We start from the raw sequence: 14,841 nt of genomic DNA, 5'->3' as shown, positions 1-14,841 counted from the left end.
CACCAGCCCTGCATGTTGCAGAATGGAGGGGGAAGTCAGAAGGAGCGTGCCACAAAGTGTACTCTGCGAAGCAATGGTGGCAGAGACCTTCCCTGGTTAGAACAGGGCCTCCATCGAAGGCTTTCCGTGCCTTCACGACGCTGAGCCTACTTGGGTAAGGGCCTTCTGCTCTACCCTGAGCCACAAATCTGTGTGGAATGCAAGCCTGCACTCACACCCTGTTTGAGACAGACAGCTGCTGCAGCGTTTTCTAAGTAGGCACGGAAGCCTAAGAGATGTGTCCGACACTGAACCCCCAGAAACCACTGTGGGGAAAGGGTGCCCCAAAGAACATCTTTGTCATCCCTGAAGGGAGAAGCGTTTGGAGTAGGAGGTGTAGCAGTGTAAGGCAAAAGGCCCATGTACTTCGGTTCGAGGAACCAGTCTGTACAGATGGTTTCTTGTTCCTGGAAGGCAGAGGTCCATTTTCGATGGGAAGTGAGAATGCCGACAGAAAATGCCCTCTGCTTCCTTACCTGTCAGAAATCACTCGGTGCCCATGGTGGCTCCCAGACCTCTGCGAGGAAGTCCCACATGAAAGCGCCATTCTTCCCTCCAAGAGAGGAGCCTGAAGGGAGAGCTTCTCTCACGATGACCTCTTCTTTCCTGACGACAGAAAGATGCTCAGCGGCCTGCGGGGAACCAGAAGGAAAAGGACCCCACTCTTAACATCTGAGAAACTCCGAGAGAGCTCACCCTTATCTCGGGCCTCAGAGCACAGCCCCGCGCTGGCATGGGATTGACTCCTATCATCTCCCCGACCGCAACCCTGATGGTATACCTGGTGGTGGAACTGACTGGGCCCCAACCCATGCTCTGAGGGTGCGATGGAGCTGATGCCCCTGACCGTTGCCAGACAAATCAGTGAGGAGCACTGGAGGGAATCAGGCAGGAACAAGGTTCTGTAGCAAGGGGCTCGGAATGCCCAAAGACATTGCCACTGACCACAATGTAGTGATAAGCCTATGCTTCAGCAACACTAGGAGCATCTCCCTGAGTCCAAATTGGAAGGCACTCACTCATCCTACTGGTTTCTCTCAAGCAAACCTTAGGGTCCTTCTTGGCACTATTGTCAGTGAGGTGCCTTCTACCTCCCGGGTTCTCACTCTTAACCATTAGCTTGGCACTGGCCCTTCAGGGACCTGAACACTGAGTCTGAGGATCGAATGGATTTGTAACACGGGCCTGGTGTGGAATGAGTTCTCCAGGAGTACAGAAGCGAGGCAGCCATGGGCAAGTGCCAGAGCGGAGCTGTTGGCATGTTTCCAGTGCAAACCTGAACGTTGATCCCAACATGACCCTACACTGGGGACCCCACCACCACCACCCTAATCCTGAGTTACACACTAAGGCTCACCCTCTACTCAGGCCGCAGGGTGTCCATGCCCCATTTGTGGAGTCTCCTCACAATTACCAGACCCAAATTCAAAACGTAGCCTGAGCTGTGGATCTGACTGTGGCAGAACCCTTTTTTTTTAATCATTTAAATTTTATTTTATATAAACATATATTTTTTTAATTTTTTATTTTTTCAGCATAACAGTATTCATTATTTTTGCACCACACCCAGTGCTCCATGCAATCCGTGCCCTCTACAATACCCACCACCTGGTGCCCCCAACCTCCCACCCCCCACCCCTTCAAAATTCTCAGATCGTTTTTCAGAGTCCATAGTCTCTCATGGTTCACCTCCCCTTCCAATTTCCCTCAACTCCCTTCTCCTCTCCATCTCCCCTTGTCCTCCATGCTATTTGTTATGCTCCACAAATAAGTGAAACCATATGATAATTGACTCTCTCTGCTTGACTTATTTCACTCAGCATAATCTCTTCCAGTCCCGTCCATGTTGCTACAAAACTTGGGTATTCATCCTTTCTTTTTTCTTTTTTTTTTTTTTTTACAGCTTTATAAACATATATTTTTATCCCCAGGGGTACAGGTCTGCGAATTGCCAGGTTTACACACTTCACAGCACTCACCATAGCACATACCCTCCCCAATAGCCATAACCCCACCCCCCTCTCCCAACCCCCTCCCCCCATCAACCCTCAGTTTGTTTTGTGAGATTAAGAGTCACTTATGGTTTGTCTCCCTCCCAAACCCATCTTGTTTCATTTACTCTTCTCCTACCCCCTTAACGCCTCATGTTGCATCTCCTCTCCCTCATATCAGGGAGATCATATGATAGTTGTCTTTCTCCGATTGACGTATTTCGCTAAGCATGATACCCTCTACTTCCATCCACGTCGTCACAAATGGCAAGATTTCATTTCTTTTGATGGCTGCATAGTATTCCATTGTGTATATATACCATATCTTCTTTATCCATTCATCTGTTGAAGGACATCTAGGTTCTTTCCATAGTTTGGCTATTGTAGACATTGCTGCTATAAACATTCGGGTGCACGTGCCCCTTCGGATCACTACGTTCGTATCTTTAGGGTAAATACCCAGCAGTGCAATTGCTGGGTCATAGGGTAGTTCCATTTTCAACATTTTGAGGAACCTCCATGCTGTTTTCCAGAGTGGTTGCACCAGCTTGCATTCCCACCAACAGTGTAGGAGGGTTTCCCTTTCTCCGCATCCTCGCCAGCATCTGTCATTTCCTGATTTGTTAATTTTAGCCATTCTGACTGGTGTGAGGTGATATCTCATGGTGGTTTTGATTTGTATTTCCCTGATGCCGAGTGATATGGAGCACTTTTTCATGTGTCTGTTGGCCATCTGGATGTCTTCTTTGCAGAAATGTCTGTTCATGTCCTCTGCCCATTTCTTGATTGGATTATTTGTTCTTTGGGTGTTGAGTTTGCTAAGTTCTTTATAGATTTTGGACACTAGCCCTTTATCTGATATGTCATTTGCAAATATCTTCTCCCATTCTGTCAGTTGTCTTTTGGTTTTGTTAACTGTTTCCTTTGCTGTGCAAAAGCTTTTGATCTTGATAAAATCCCAAAAGTTCATTTTTGCCCTTGTTTCCCTTGCCTTTGGTGATGTTCCTAGGAAGATGTTGCTGCGGCTGACGTCGAAGAGGTTGCTGCCTGTGTTCTCCTCGAGGATTTTGATGGATTCCTTTCTCACATTGAGATCCTTCATCCATTTTGAGTCTATTTTCGTGTGTGGTGTAAGGAAATGATCCAATTTCATTTTTCTGCATGTGGCTGTCCAATTTTCCCAACACCATTTATTGAAGAGGCTGTCTTTTTTCCATTGGACATTCTTTCCTGCTTTGTCGAAGATGAGTTGACCATAGAGTTGAGGGTCCATTTCTGGGCTCTCTATTCTGTTCCATTGATCTATGTGTCTGTTTTTGTGCCAGTACCATGCTGTCTTGATGATGACAGCTTTGTAATAGAGCTTGAAGTCCGGAATTGTGATGCCACCAACTTTGGCTTTCTTTTTCAATATTCCTTTGGCTATTCGAGGTCTTTTCTGGTTCCATATAAATTTTAGGATTCTTTGTTCCATTTCTTTGAAAAAAATGGATGGTACTTTGATAGGAATTGCATTAAATGTGTAGATTGCTTTAGGTAGCATAGACATTTTCACAATATTTATTCTTCCAATCCAGGAGCATGGAACATTTTTCCATTTCTTTGTGTCTTCCTCAATTTCTTTCATGAGTACTTTATAGTTTTCTGTGTATAGATTCTTAGTCTCTTTGGTTAGGTTTATTCCTAGGTATCTTATAGTTTTGGGTGCAATTGTAAATGGGATGGACTCATTAATTTATCTTTCTTCTGTCTTGTTGTTGGTGTAGAGAAATGCAACTGATTTCTGTGCATTGATTTTATATCCTGACAATTTACTGAATTCCTGTACAAGTTCTAGCAGTTTTGGAGTGGCGTCTTTTGGGTTTTCCACATATAGTATCATATCATCTGCAAAGAGTGATAGTTTGACTTCTTCTTTGCCGATTTGGATGCCTTTAATTTCCTTTTGTTGTCTGATTGCTGAGGCTAGGACTTCTAGTACTATGTTGAAGAGCAGTGGTGATAACGGATATCCCTGCCGTGTTCCTGACCTTAGCGGAAAAGCTTTCAGTTTTTCTCCATTGAGAATGATATTTGTGGTGGGTTTTTCATAGATGGCTTTGATAATATTGAGGTATGTGCCATCTATCCCTACACTTTGAAGAGTTTTGATCAGGAAGGGATGCTGTACTTTGTCAAATGCTTTTTCAGCATCTATGGAGAGTATCATATGGTTCTTGTTCTTTCTTTTATTAATGTGTTGTATCACATTGATTGATTTGTGGATGTTGAACCAACCTTGCAGCCCTGGAATAAATCCTACTTGGTCGTGGTGAATAATCCTTTTAATGTACTGTTGAATCCTATTGGCTAGTATTTTGGCGAGAATTTTTGCATCTGTGTTCATTAAGGATATTGGTCTGTAGTTTTCTTTTTTGATGGGATCCTTGTCTGGTTTTGGGATCAAGGTGATGCTGGCCTCATAAAATGAGTTTGGAAGTTTTCCTTCTATTTCTATTTTTTGGAACAGTTTCAGGAGAATAGGAATTAGTTCTTCTTTAAATGTTTGGTAGAATTCCCCCGGGAAGCCGTCTGGCCCTGGGCTTTTGTTTGTTTGGAGATTTTTGATGATTGTTTCAATCACCTTACTGGTTATGGGTCTGTTCAGGCTATTTCTTCCTGGTTCAGTTGTGGTAGTTTATATGTCTCTAGGAATGCATCCATTTCTTCCAGATTGTCAAATTTGTTGGCGTAGAGTTGCTCATAGTATGTTCTTATAATTGTCTGTATTTCTTTGGTGTTTGTTGTGATCTCTCCTCTTTCATTCATGATTTTATTTATTTGGGTCCTTTCTCTTTTCTTTTTGATAAGTCTGGCCAGGGGTTTATCAATCTTATTAATTCTTTCAAAGAACCAGCTCCTAGTTTCGTTGATTTGTTCTATTGTTTTTTTGGTTTCTATTTCATTGATTGCTGCTCTAATCTTTATGATTTCTCTTCTCCTGCTGGGTTTAGGGTTTCTTTCTTGTTCTTTCTCCAGCTCCTTTAGGTGTAGGGTTAGTTTGTGTACCTGAGACCTTTCTTGTTTCTTGAGAAAGGCTTGTACTGCTATATATTTTCCTCTCAGGACTGCCTTTGTTGTGTCCCACAGATTCTGAACCGTTGTGTTTTCATTTTCATTTGTTTCCATAAATTTTTTTCAATTCTTCTTTAATTTCCTGGTTGACCCATTTATTCTTTAGAAGGATGCTGTTTAGTCTCCATGTATTTGTGTTCTTTCCAAATTTCCTCTTGTTATTTAGTTCTAGCTTCAGAGCACTGTGGGTTTGAAAATATGCAGGGAATGATCCCAATCTTTTGATAATGGTAGAGACTTGATTTAGGACCAAGAATGTGATCTATTCTGGAGAATGTTCCATGTGCACTAGAGAAGAATGTGTATTCTGTTGCTTTGGGATGAAATGTTCTGAATATATCTGTGATGTCCATCTGGTCCAGTGTGTCATTTAGGGCCTTGATTTCCTTGTTGATCTTTTGCTTGGATGATCTGTCCATTTCAGTGAGGGGAGTGTTAAAATCCCCTACTATTATTGTATTCTTGTCGAAGTGTTTCTTTGATTTTGTTATTAATTGGTTTATATAGTTGGCTGCTCCCACGTTAGAGGCATAGATATTTAAAATTGTTAGATCTTCTTGTTGGACAGTTCCTTTGAGTATGATATAGTGTCCTTCCTCATCTCTTATTATAGTCTTTGGCTTACAATCTAATTGATCTGCTATAAGGATTGCCACTCCTGCTTTCTTCTGATGTCCATTAGCATGGTAAATCCTTTTCCACCCCCTCACTTTAAACCTGGAGGTGTCTTCGGGTTTAAGATGAGTTTCTTGTAGGCAACATATAGATGGTTTTTGTTTTTTGATCCATTCTGATACCCTGTGTCTTTTGATTGGGGCATTTAGCCCATTAACATTCAGGGTAAGTATTGAGAGATATGAATTTAGTGCCATTGTATTGCCTGTAAGGTGACTGTTATTGTATATTGTCTCTGTTTCTTTCTGATCTACTACTTTTAGGGTCTCTCTTTGCTTAGAGGACCCCTTTCAATATTTCCTGTAGAGCTGGTTTGGTATTTGCAAATTCTTTCAGTTTTTGTTTGTCCTGGAAGCTTTTAATCTCTCCGTCTATTTTCAATGATAGCCTAGCTGGATATAGTATTCTTGGCTGCATGTTTTTCTCATTTAGTACTCTGAATATATCATGCCAGCTCTTTCTGGCCTGCCAGGTCTCTGTGGATAAGTCTGCTGCCAATCTAATATTTTTACCATTGTACGTTACAGACTTCTTTTCCCGGGCTGCTTTCAGGATCTTTTCTTTGTCACTAAGACTTGTAAATTTTACTATTAGGTGACGGGGTGTAGACCTATTCTTATTGATTTTGAGGGGGGTTCTCTGAACCTCCTGGATTTTGATGCTTGTTCCCTTTGCCATATTGGGGAAATTCTCTCCAATAATTCTCTCCAATATACCTTCTGCTCCCCTCTCTGTTTCCTCTTCTTCTGGAATCCCAATTATTCTAATGTTGTTTTGTCTTATGGTGTCACTTATCTCTCGAATTCTCCCCTCGTGGTCCAGTAGCTGTTTGTCCCTCTTTTGCTCAGCTTCTTTATTCTCTGTCATTTGGTCTTCTATATCGCTAATTCTTTCTTCTGTCTCATTTATCCTAGCAGTGAGAGCCTCCATTTTTGATTGCACCTCATTAATAGCTTTTTTGATTTCAACTTGGTTAGATTTTAGTTCTTTTATTTCTCCAGAAAGGGCTTTTATATCTCCTGAGAGGGTTTCTCTAATATCTTCCATGCCTTTTTCAAGCCCTGCTAGAACCTTGAGAATCGTCATTCTGAACTCTATATCTGACATATTACCAATGTCTGTATTGATTAGGCCCCTAGCCTTTGGTACTGCCTCTTGTTCTTTTTTTTTTGTTGTGAATTTTTCCGCCTTGTCCTTTTGTCCAGATAAGAGTTTATGAAGGAGCAAGTAAAATACTAAAAGGGTGGCAACAACCCCAGGAAAATATGCTTTAGCCAAATCAGAAGAGATCCCAAATCGTGAGGGGGGAGAAAGGGGATAAAAAGGGGTTCAGAAAGAAAAAAAAAAGAAAGAAACCTTTAAAAAAAGAAAGCCGATAAAAAATATAAAAAGGAAAATATATATATATATATATATATATATATATATATATATTAGATAAACTATTTAAAAAACGTTAAAAAAGAAAACGGTAAAAGTTAAAAAAATTTAGCAGAAGAAGAGAAAAAAAATTGAAAGAGAAAAAAAAATTAAATTAACTGCAAGGCTAAAGAATCATGGGGAGAAAGCCATGAGTTCCGTACTTTGCTTTCTCCTTCTCTGGAATTCCACTGCTCTCCTTGGTATTGAAACTGCACTCCTTGGTAGGTGAACTTGGTCCTGGCTGGGTTTCTCATTGATCTTCTGGGGGAGGGGCCTGTTGTAGTGATTCTCAAGCGTCTTTGCCCCAGGCAGAGTTGTACCGCCCTTACCCGGGGCCAGGCTGAGTAATCTGCTCAGGTTTGCTGGGTTTGCTTTCGGGAGCTTTTGTTCCCTGAGCACTTTCTGTAGAGTTCTGGAAGATGGGAATGAAGATGGCGGCCTCCCGGTCTCCGGCCCGGAGGAGCCGAGAGCCCGGGGCCCCACTCCTCAGTGCGCCCTCAGAGAATAGCGCCCAATTACTCCCGTCACCCTGGCCTCCAGCTGCGCTCCGAGCTGTCCGAGCCTTCGACTGGTTCAAGGTAACCCCGAGTTTAGAGCTTACTCCTTAGCTCTGTCTCTGTAGCCGGCTTCCCCGTTCTAATACCGGTAAGCTCTGCGACACTCAGACACCCCCGATCCTTCTGTGACCCTGTGGGACCTGAGGCTGCGCTGACCCCGCCTGGGCTTCACCCCAGTTAAGTTTCTGGAGCGATGTCCCTCAGCGGAACAGACTTTTAAAAGTCCTGAATTTGTGCTCCGTTGCTCCGTCGCTCGCCGGGAGCCGGCCCCTCCCCCCGCGGTCTATCTTCTAGTCGCTTTGGATTCACTTCTCCGCCAGTCCTACCTTTCAGATAGTGGTTGATTTTCTGTTTCTAGAATTGCTGTTCTTCTTCTCTTCAATCTCCCGTTGGATTTGTAGGTGTTTGCAATCTTTAGATAAGCTATTTAGCTGATCTCCCGCTACCTGAAGTAGTCTCAGCCTGCTACTTCTCCACCATCTTGACTCCTCCTCTGTGGCAGAACCCTTTTTTAAGGGCACCAGGAAATGACTCCTGAACCCATGCCTCACTCGTCCTTAAGGACCATGGAAGGAAACAGTTGGGCCTGTACCCCCCATGTGCTACAGGACCAGAGGGTTCTAGGCACTAACCTGAAATCTAGCCACAGTATGAGCCATCCCTCCCCATGAAACCTGCTGCTAAAGTATGAGCCTCACCCTAACGACTCTTTGATGCAACATGCTTCTCCTCTGGTGTCTTAAGGACCAGCACATAAATGCTTTGGGTGGATGGAGGTGTGACATGTCCAGAACCATAGTAGTGAGGTAAAAAGGTATTTTGGACACCTGGAACAATGTCACGCTATGCAGCCACGAGCAAAGGAGGACATTCTGGTGCTAGGAACACCCATGGAGGTTTCTTAAACATGAGACTAACGATAGGTTTTGGGACCCATGACTGGTGCAGAACAAATCCTGCTCTTGCAAAAAACAAAAGAAAGACTGAACACATGCAATGTCAATCGAGGAGCTGCAAGCATGACCCAGAAGCCACCCTGTCCCTCGAACACAACGTGGGCTCCTCCCGAAACAAAAGCCTCATCTTGCACAGCACCCAGAACCTCAGCTTCACTTCAGTCCTTGGGCCAGTCTCCACACTCACAGTGGACACACGCTTCCAGCTGTGAGATGGACCGCAAAACCTAGCTACGAGAGACTGGTGGTGGAAAGGAACATGCCAGAAAAAGAGAGCCCTGAGGGGGTACTGCGTTTGACTCCCATCACCGATGCTGCACAATTCCTCAGGAACACAGGCTACAGCTTGGTCTCCCCTTGGGGCCCTAGTGCCATCATTGTTAGGGCCAACTGCATGGAAGTGTACAATCTTTTGGTGAAGGATGAAAGGAGTGCCCTAGGGAAAGTGAAACTCTGGCGTTGGCTTTGACCTCAGGAGGAGACTCCCAGTGTGGCACAGTTTCAAGTGTGGGGCTGTTGTCCAGCTGTACAAGGTGGTTGCAAGTGGCACACTTTCCTTTTCTGGGCCTAACAGATGATGAAGCATAGCTTAGGTGAGCTAAATCCATGCTCCCTCAGAGCTGGGTCATAGGCAGCAGCAGCTGTGGCTGCAGGTGTTTGGTTTCCCTGCCGTGTTCCTGAGGGACAACCTTCCTCCCCGTGGTGAGTCAAATGCCATACCCTCTGGGGGCTCTGTTTCCAGCACACTCCCTACCACAGCTGCTCTGGGATTCGTCTCATCCCCTGGAGCAGGAAGCATGGGTCCATTGTGAGTGGAGAGGAGAGGCCTGAGAGCAGAGGCCTGAATGGAGGGAGAGCTGGAGGGTGAAGCGCTTGGCTGGGGTGTGGCCTCAAGGACAAGCTCCCCAAGGGGAGACCAAGCTGTAGCCTACCCCAAAGCTGAACCCTATCTGTGAGGTGAACCCAGATATTGGATACCTGGGGAAGGCCCTGCAAAAGAGGCTAGATCGAAGAAAGAAAGCTTGGCACTTGCAACCCTGGTGGATGCTGTGGCTGTCCACGAGTCTAGGGAAGACATTACACAGCAGGAAGTCAAGGAGCAATTTGCTGCGGCCAAACTAGAATTCAGATGCTCACACTAATGCCAGCCCTCGACTCCCACCTCAGGACCCTTATGTGTACAGCCATCTGATCTATGCCTCCCGTCTCCCCAAGTCTCACCCTGAGCCTTGCTTGCCATGGCACCGGCCCTCCCTCCCCTCCAATAGACAGTGTGAGGAAGGATGGGATTTGGGACCCATAACCAGTGCAGGCCAATCCTCCAAGAAAGCAAAAGGAAGCCGAGCCTCAGGCAACCACAAGGGAGCAGCTACTAGACTGTCTCAGAAGCCACACTGCCCCTCGTCCACAGGGTGGGCCTGTCTCAAGACCAAAGCCTCATCTTGAGCTTCACCCTGAATCTTGCCTTCAATTCAGGCCTCAGGGCCAGGCTCCACACTCACAGTGGATATATGCTTCCAGCTGCAGGCCAAACCACAAAACCTAGCCATGAGAGACTGGCTGTGGAAAGGACTGTGCTGGAAAACCAGAGCTCTGGCGGGGGGGGGGGGGGGTCCTGCATTTTACTCGCCTCACCGATGCTGCAGAATTCTTCAGGAATGGGGTAGTAAAGCAAGCCACATGCAGCCATGGCTGTAGCCATCTGAGACCTAGCTCTGAGGGAGCATGGATTTGGCTCACCTAACCTATGCTAGATCATCTGACAGGAACAGAGATGGAATGTGGGCCACTCTAGCCTGTACATTGTGCTTGAAGGTTGGTAGCACATACATAATTTTTGGCACAATATACTAGATTGTGTATTTCCTTATAGTTGTCTCCCCAACCCTTCTTCTAGTCATAGTAGCCTTACCATTTTTGAAGGCCTTAGCCAACTATAGCTTCCTTTGCCCAGGAAAACAATAAAGCTATTTTTACTCATTATTCCAAACTCTATCTTTGTATTATATTTTGGCTGTGAAGCACAAAGGTCAGTTTTCCACAGCACACTCAATCATTTAGGAGCATCCATTAATACTATAATGAGTTATCATTACACATCTAGCTCTGTGGCTAATATTGCAGACACTGAAAACATATGTGGTGAGGATTTAAAGTAACTGATAATTTCTTACACTTGTGGGAATGAAAGATGGTCCACTCTCTTAGAAAAGCTAAACCACAGTTAAACATTTGTCAATCATGTGAATCACATTCCTTTCTTAAGTATTTATACAATATGTCCACACAACAATCTGCTCATGAATTTCACCATAACTTTATTCACAGTGGCTAAACCCTGGGAACTACAAAGATATCCATTAATAGGTAATGTACAGACAGAATATATTAATTTACTTAGCAACAAAAAAAGCCTGAACTGGTGATCCATGTAGTAATAGGGATAGATTAAGAATCCTTAGGCTGCACTAGCTTCATTTGTATGCACATCTATGAAAATGCATTTGACTATACAGTTTATCTTTTTTAATTTTTATTTTTTTTGAGAAAACACTTAGACTGTGTTCTCTCCCTCTTACTCCACCAAAGGAGAAGAACAATCATCAGTGGCAATTGGCTATTTTGTTCTTGTATTTGGTTTGTTTGTTTAAAGATTTTATTTGAGAGAGAGAGAGCATGAGAGGAGAGAGGTGAGTGGGAGAAGCAGACTCCTTGCTGAGTAGGGAGTCTGATGTGGGACTTGATCTCGGGACTCCAGTATCACAACCTGAGCCAAAGGCAGTTGTTTAACCAACTGAGCTACCCAGGCACCCATAATTGGCTGTTTGGAAAGAACACCTAAATCCAGCTTCAGGCTCAGGAGAGAGCACTCCTCTTCCTCCTCATGGTTTCAGGTACTCTACATGTTCAGAAGAACTTCTCTAGCAACAAACTGTAGAAATGATCCCCGAACACAGTCTTTTTTTTTTTTTAAACATAATACCTATTGAATTTATTTCATTATTTCTTATTATGTTCAGTTAGCCACTATATAGTACATAATTTGTTTTTGATATAGTGTTCAATTATTCATTAGTTAACTATAACATCCCATGCTCATCATAACAAATGCCCTCCTCAAAATATAGTCTTAATTGTACACTTTAAAGTAATGCAGGTTACTGTACATAAATTATACCTCAGTAGCATTCATGTAATCTACTGTATTTCACCATATCAGCAGTGAGTATTTAGAAAATTAAATTTTCTTTTCTTTTTTTTTTAAGATTTTATTTATTTATTTGACAGACAGAGATCACAAGTAGACAGAGAGGCAGGCAGAGAGAGGTGGAAGCAGGCTCCCTGCTGAGCAGAGAGCCTGATGCGGGGATCGATCCCAGGACCCTGGGATCATGACCTGAGCCGAAGGCAGGGGCTTTAACCCACTGAGCCACCCAGGTGCCCCAGAAAATTAAATTTTAAAAAAGTGGAAATGAGTGGTTGCATGGAGCTTCCTCAAAAAGTTGAAAATAGAGCTACCCTATGACCCAGCAATCGCACTACTGGGTATTTACCCTAAAGATACAACCGTGGTGATCCGAAGGGGCATATGCACCCAAATGTTTATAGCAGCAATGTCCACAATAGCCAAACTATGGAAAGAACCTAGATGACCATCAACAGATGAATGGATAAAGAAGTGAGATATATATATCTATGTATATAGATATATAGATATAACGGAATACTATGCAGCCATCAAAAGAAATGAAATCTTGCCATTTGCTACAACATGGATGGAACTAGAGGGTATTATGTTTAGTGAAATAAGTCAATTGGAGAAAGACAACTATCATATGATCTCCCTGATATGAGGAAGTGGAGATGCAACGTGGGGGGTTTGGGGGTAGGAAAAGGATAAATGAAACAAGATGGGATCAGGAGAGAGACAAACCATCAGAGACTCTTAATCTTACAAAACAAACTGAGGGTTGCTGGGGGGGGTCGGGAGAGGGTGGTGGGGTTATGGACATTGGGTAGGGTATGTGCTCTGGTGAGTGCTGTGAAGTGTGTAAACCTGGCGATTCACAGACCTGTACCCCTGGGGCTAAAAATACATTATATGTTTATAAAAAATTTAAAAATGTTTTTAAAAAGTGGAAATGAAATTCAGTAAATGTAATAGAGATTCATATCCTCAATCATTAAATCCATAAGAATACATATAATGAAGACCCCTGAAAATTATTGCTTAGGCAAATCAAAGGAATGCTAAATAAATAAAAAAATATATATATCACATTCATAGATTAGAAGACTCAGTGTTGTTGGAATATCAAACCAGAATTATTCTGATTCATACTGGATTAGGCATTTTAGTGGGAAATTCACAAGCTAGTTCTAAAATGTATATGGAAATCAAGGTACCTAGAATAGCCAAGAGAGTTGTAGAAATTTACTATATTTCAAAACTGATCTTACAGTTACAGTAAATAAGGCAATACATTATAGTGTAAGTAAATGTAATGTAAAATATATCAATATGAGAGAGTAGAGTGAGAAGTTTCCTCATGCACATATACAAGTTTTTAATTTTAATTTTATTTTTTCAATTATTTTTTTAAAAGATTTTATTTATTTGAGGGAGAGACAGAAAAAGTGAGTGAGAACATGAGTGTGGTGAGGGGCAGAGGGAGAAACAGACTCCCTGCTGAGCAGGGAGTCTATGCAGGTCTCAATTCCAGGACTCTGGGATCATGACCTGAGCTGAAGGCAGATGTTTAACCAACTGAGCCATCCAGGCACCCCAATTTTTCAATTATTTTGTTTTTAAGTAATCTTTACACACAACATGGGGCTCAAACCCACATCTCTGAAATCAAGTCACATGCTCCACCTATTGAGCCAACCAGACACCCCTCAGTTATTTGATATTTTAAATAAAGTCACAAGTACACATCATTAGAATGAAAGACTTTCCCTAAAAATAACTGGAATGAATGAATATCTATATAAAAATAAGTTAATATTAAAACCTACTTCACAGCATACATTGATGTTAATTGGAGTTGTGAAGCTAAAATTATAAAGTTTTGAAGGAAAAGTAGAAATATGTTCATGATCAAGGCATAAGCAAAGATTTCTTAAACATAACACTAAGGCACTCACCATAGGTGAAAAATTGATTAGACTGGATTTTATAAAATATTAAATCTTCAGCTTATCATAAATTACTATTGAAAAAGTGAAAAGATAATCCATTGTCCAGGAATAATTACTTACAATACCTGTAGCTAACAACAATCTTACCCACAATATATAAAGAACTTACACAAATCACACAGAAAATTATAAAAACCTACTTTATTAATGAAGAGGAGGCTTGAAAAGGCATTTCATAAAGGAAGGTATCCAAATCCCTAGTAAGTTTTGAAAACCAAACTGAGAATACCAGGTATGTGGGAATGTAGAGAAACTGAAATTGGCCTATATTTGGCGATAAATGTAAAATGATGCGACTACTTTGCAAGTCTGTGCCAGTTTCTATCCTTTGGCCAAGTGTTTTATTCCTAGGTGTATGTACCTAGGAGAAACAAGTGGATGCCTCCACAAAAAAACAATTCATAGAGCCATCTAGGTGATTCATTCCATTTATTGAAGGACTCTAAAATCTCAGCTCAGGTCTTGATCTCAGGGTCATGAGTTCAAGTCCCATTTCGGGCTCCACACTGAGTGCAGAGCAAAAAATTATACATGGTTCTTCAAGTTACTTTATGCAGAATATTTCAAAAATAGAACTGTCCACCAGAAAATTGGATAATCAAATTGTGCTGTAATCACAAAACAATATTTCTTGGCAGAATAAAGACCAAATGACTGACATGTAGCTAATTTAGGATTGACTCTCAAAGTCAGCTATCCAGTGGAAAAAAACATGGAACAAAAGAAAACATACTGCATCATTCCATTTATAGGAAGTGTAAGAATAAGCAAAATTAGTCTATGGTGAGAATTCAGAATGTGTTTATGTTTGAAGATGGATACTGACTGGCAAGTAACAAAATAGAACTTTGGGGGTGGAGGAAGATGTTCTACATCTTGATCTAG

General features: G+C 42.4%; 1 pseudogene; it reads right to left on the bottom strand.

Moving 5' to 3' along the window:
• Positions 1-11,543: 11,543 nt before the first annotated feature.
• Positions 11,544-11,720, bottom strand: LOC125099384 (uncharacterized; annotated as a pseudogene).
• Between the last annotated feature and the right edge of the window lie 3,121 nt (positions 11,721-14,841).

The sequence above is a fragment of the Lutra lutra genome, chromosome 4, assembly GCF_902655055.1.
Source record: "Lutra lutra chromosome 4, mLutLut1.2, whole genome shotgun sequence".
NCBI lineage: Eukaryota > Metazoa > Chordata > Mammalia > Carnivora > Mustelidae > Lutra > Lutra lutra.
The sequence above is the reverse complement of the archived record's forward strand: the minus strand, read 5'-3'. Positions and strand labels throughout refer to the sequence as shown.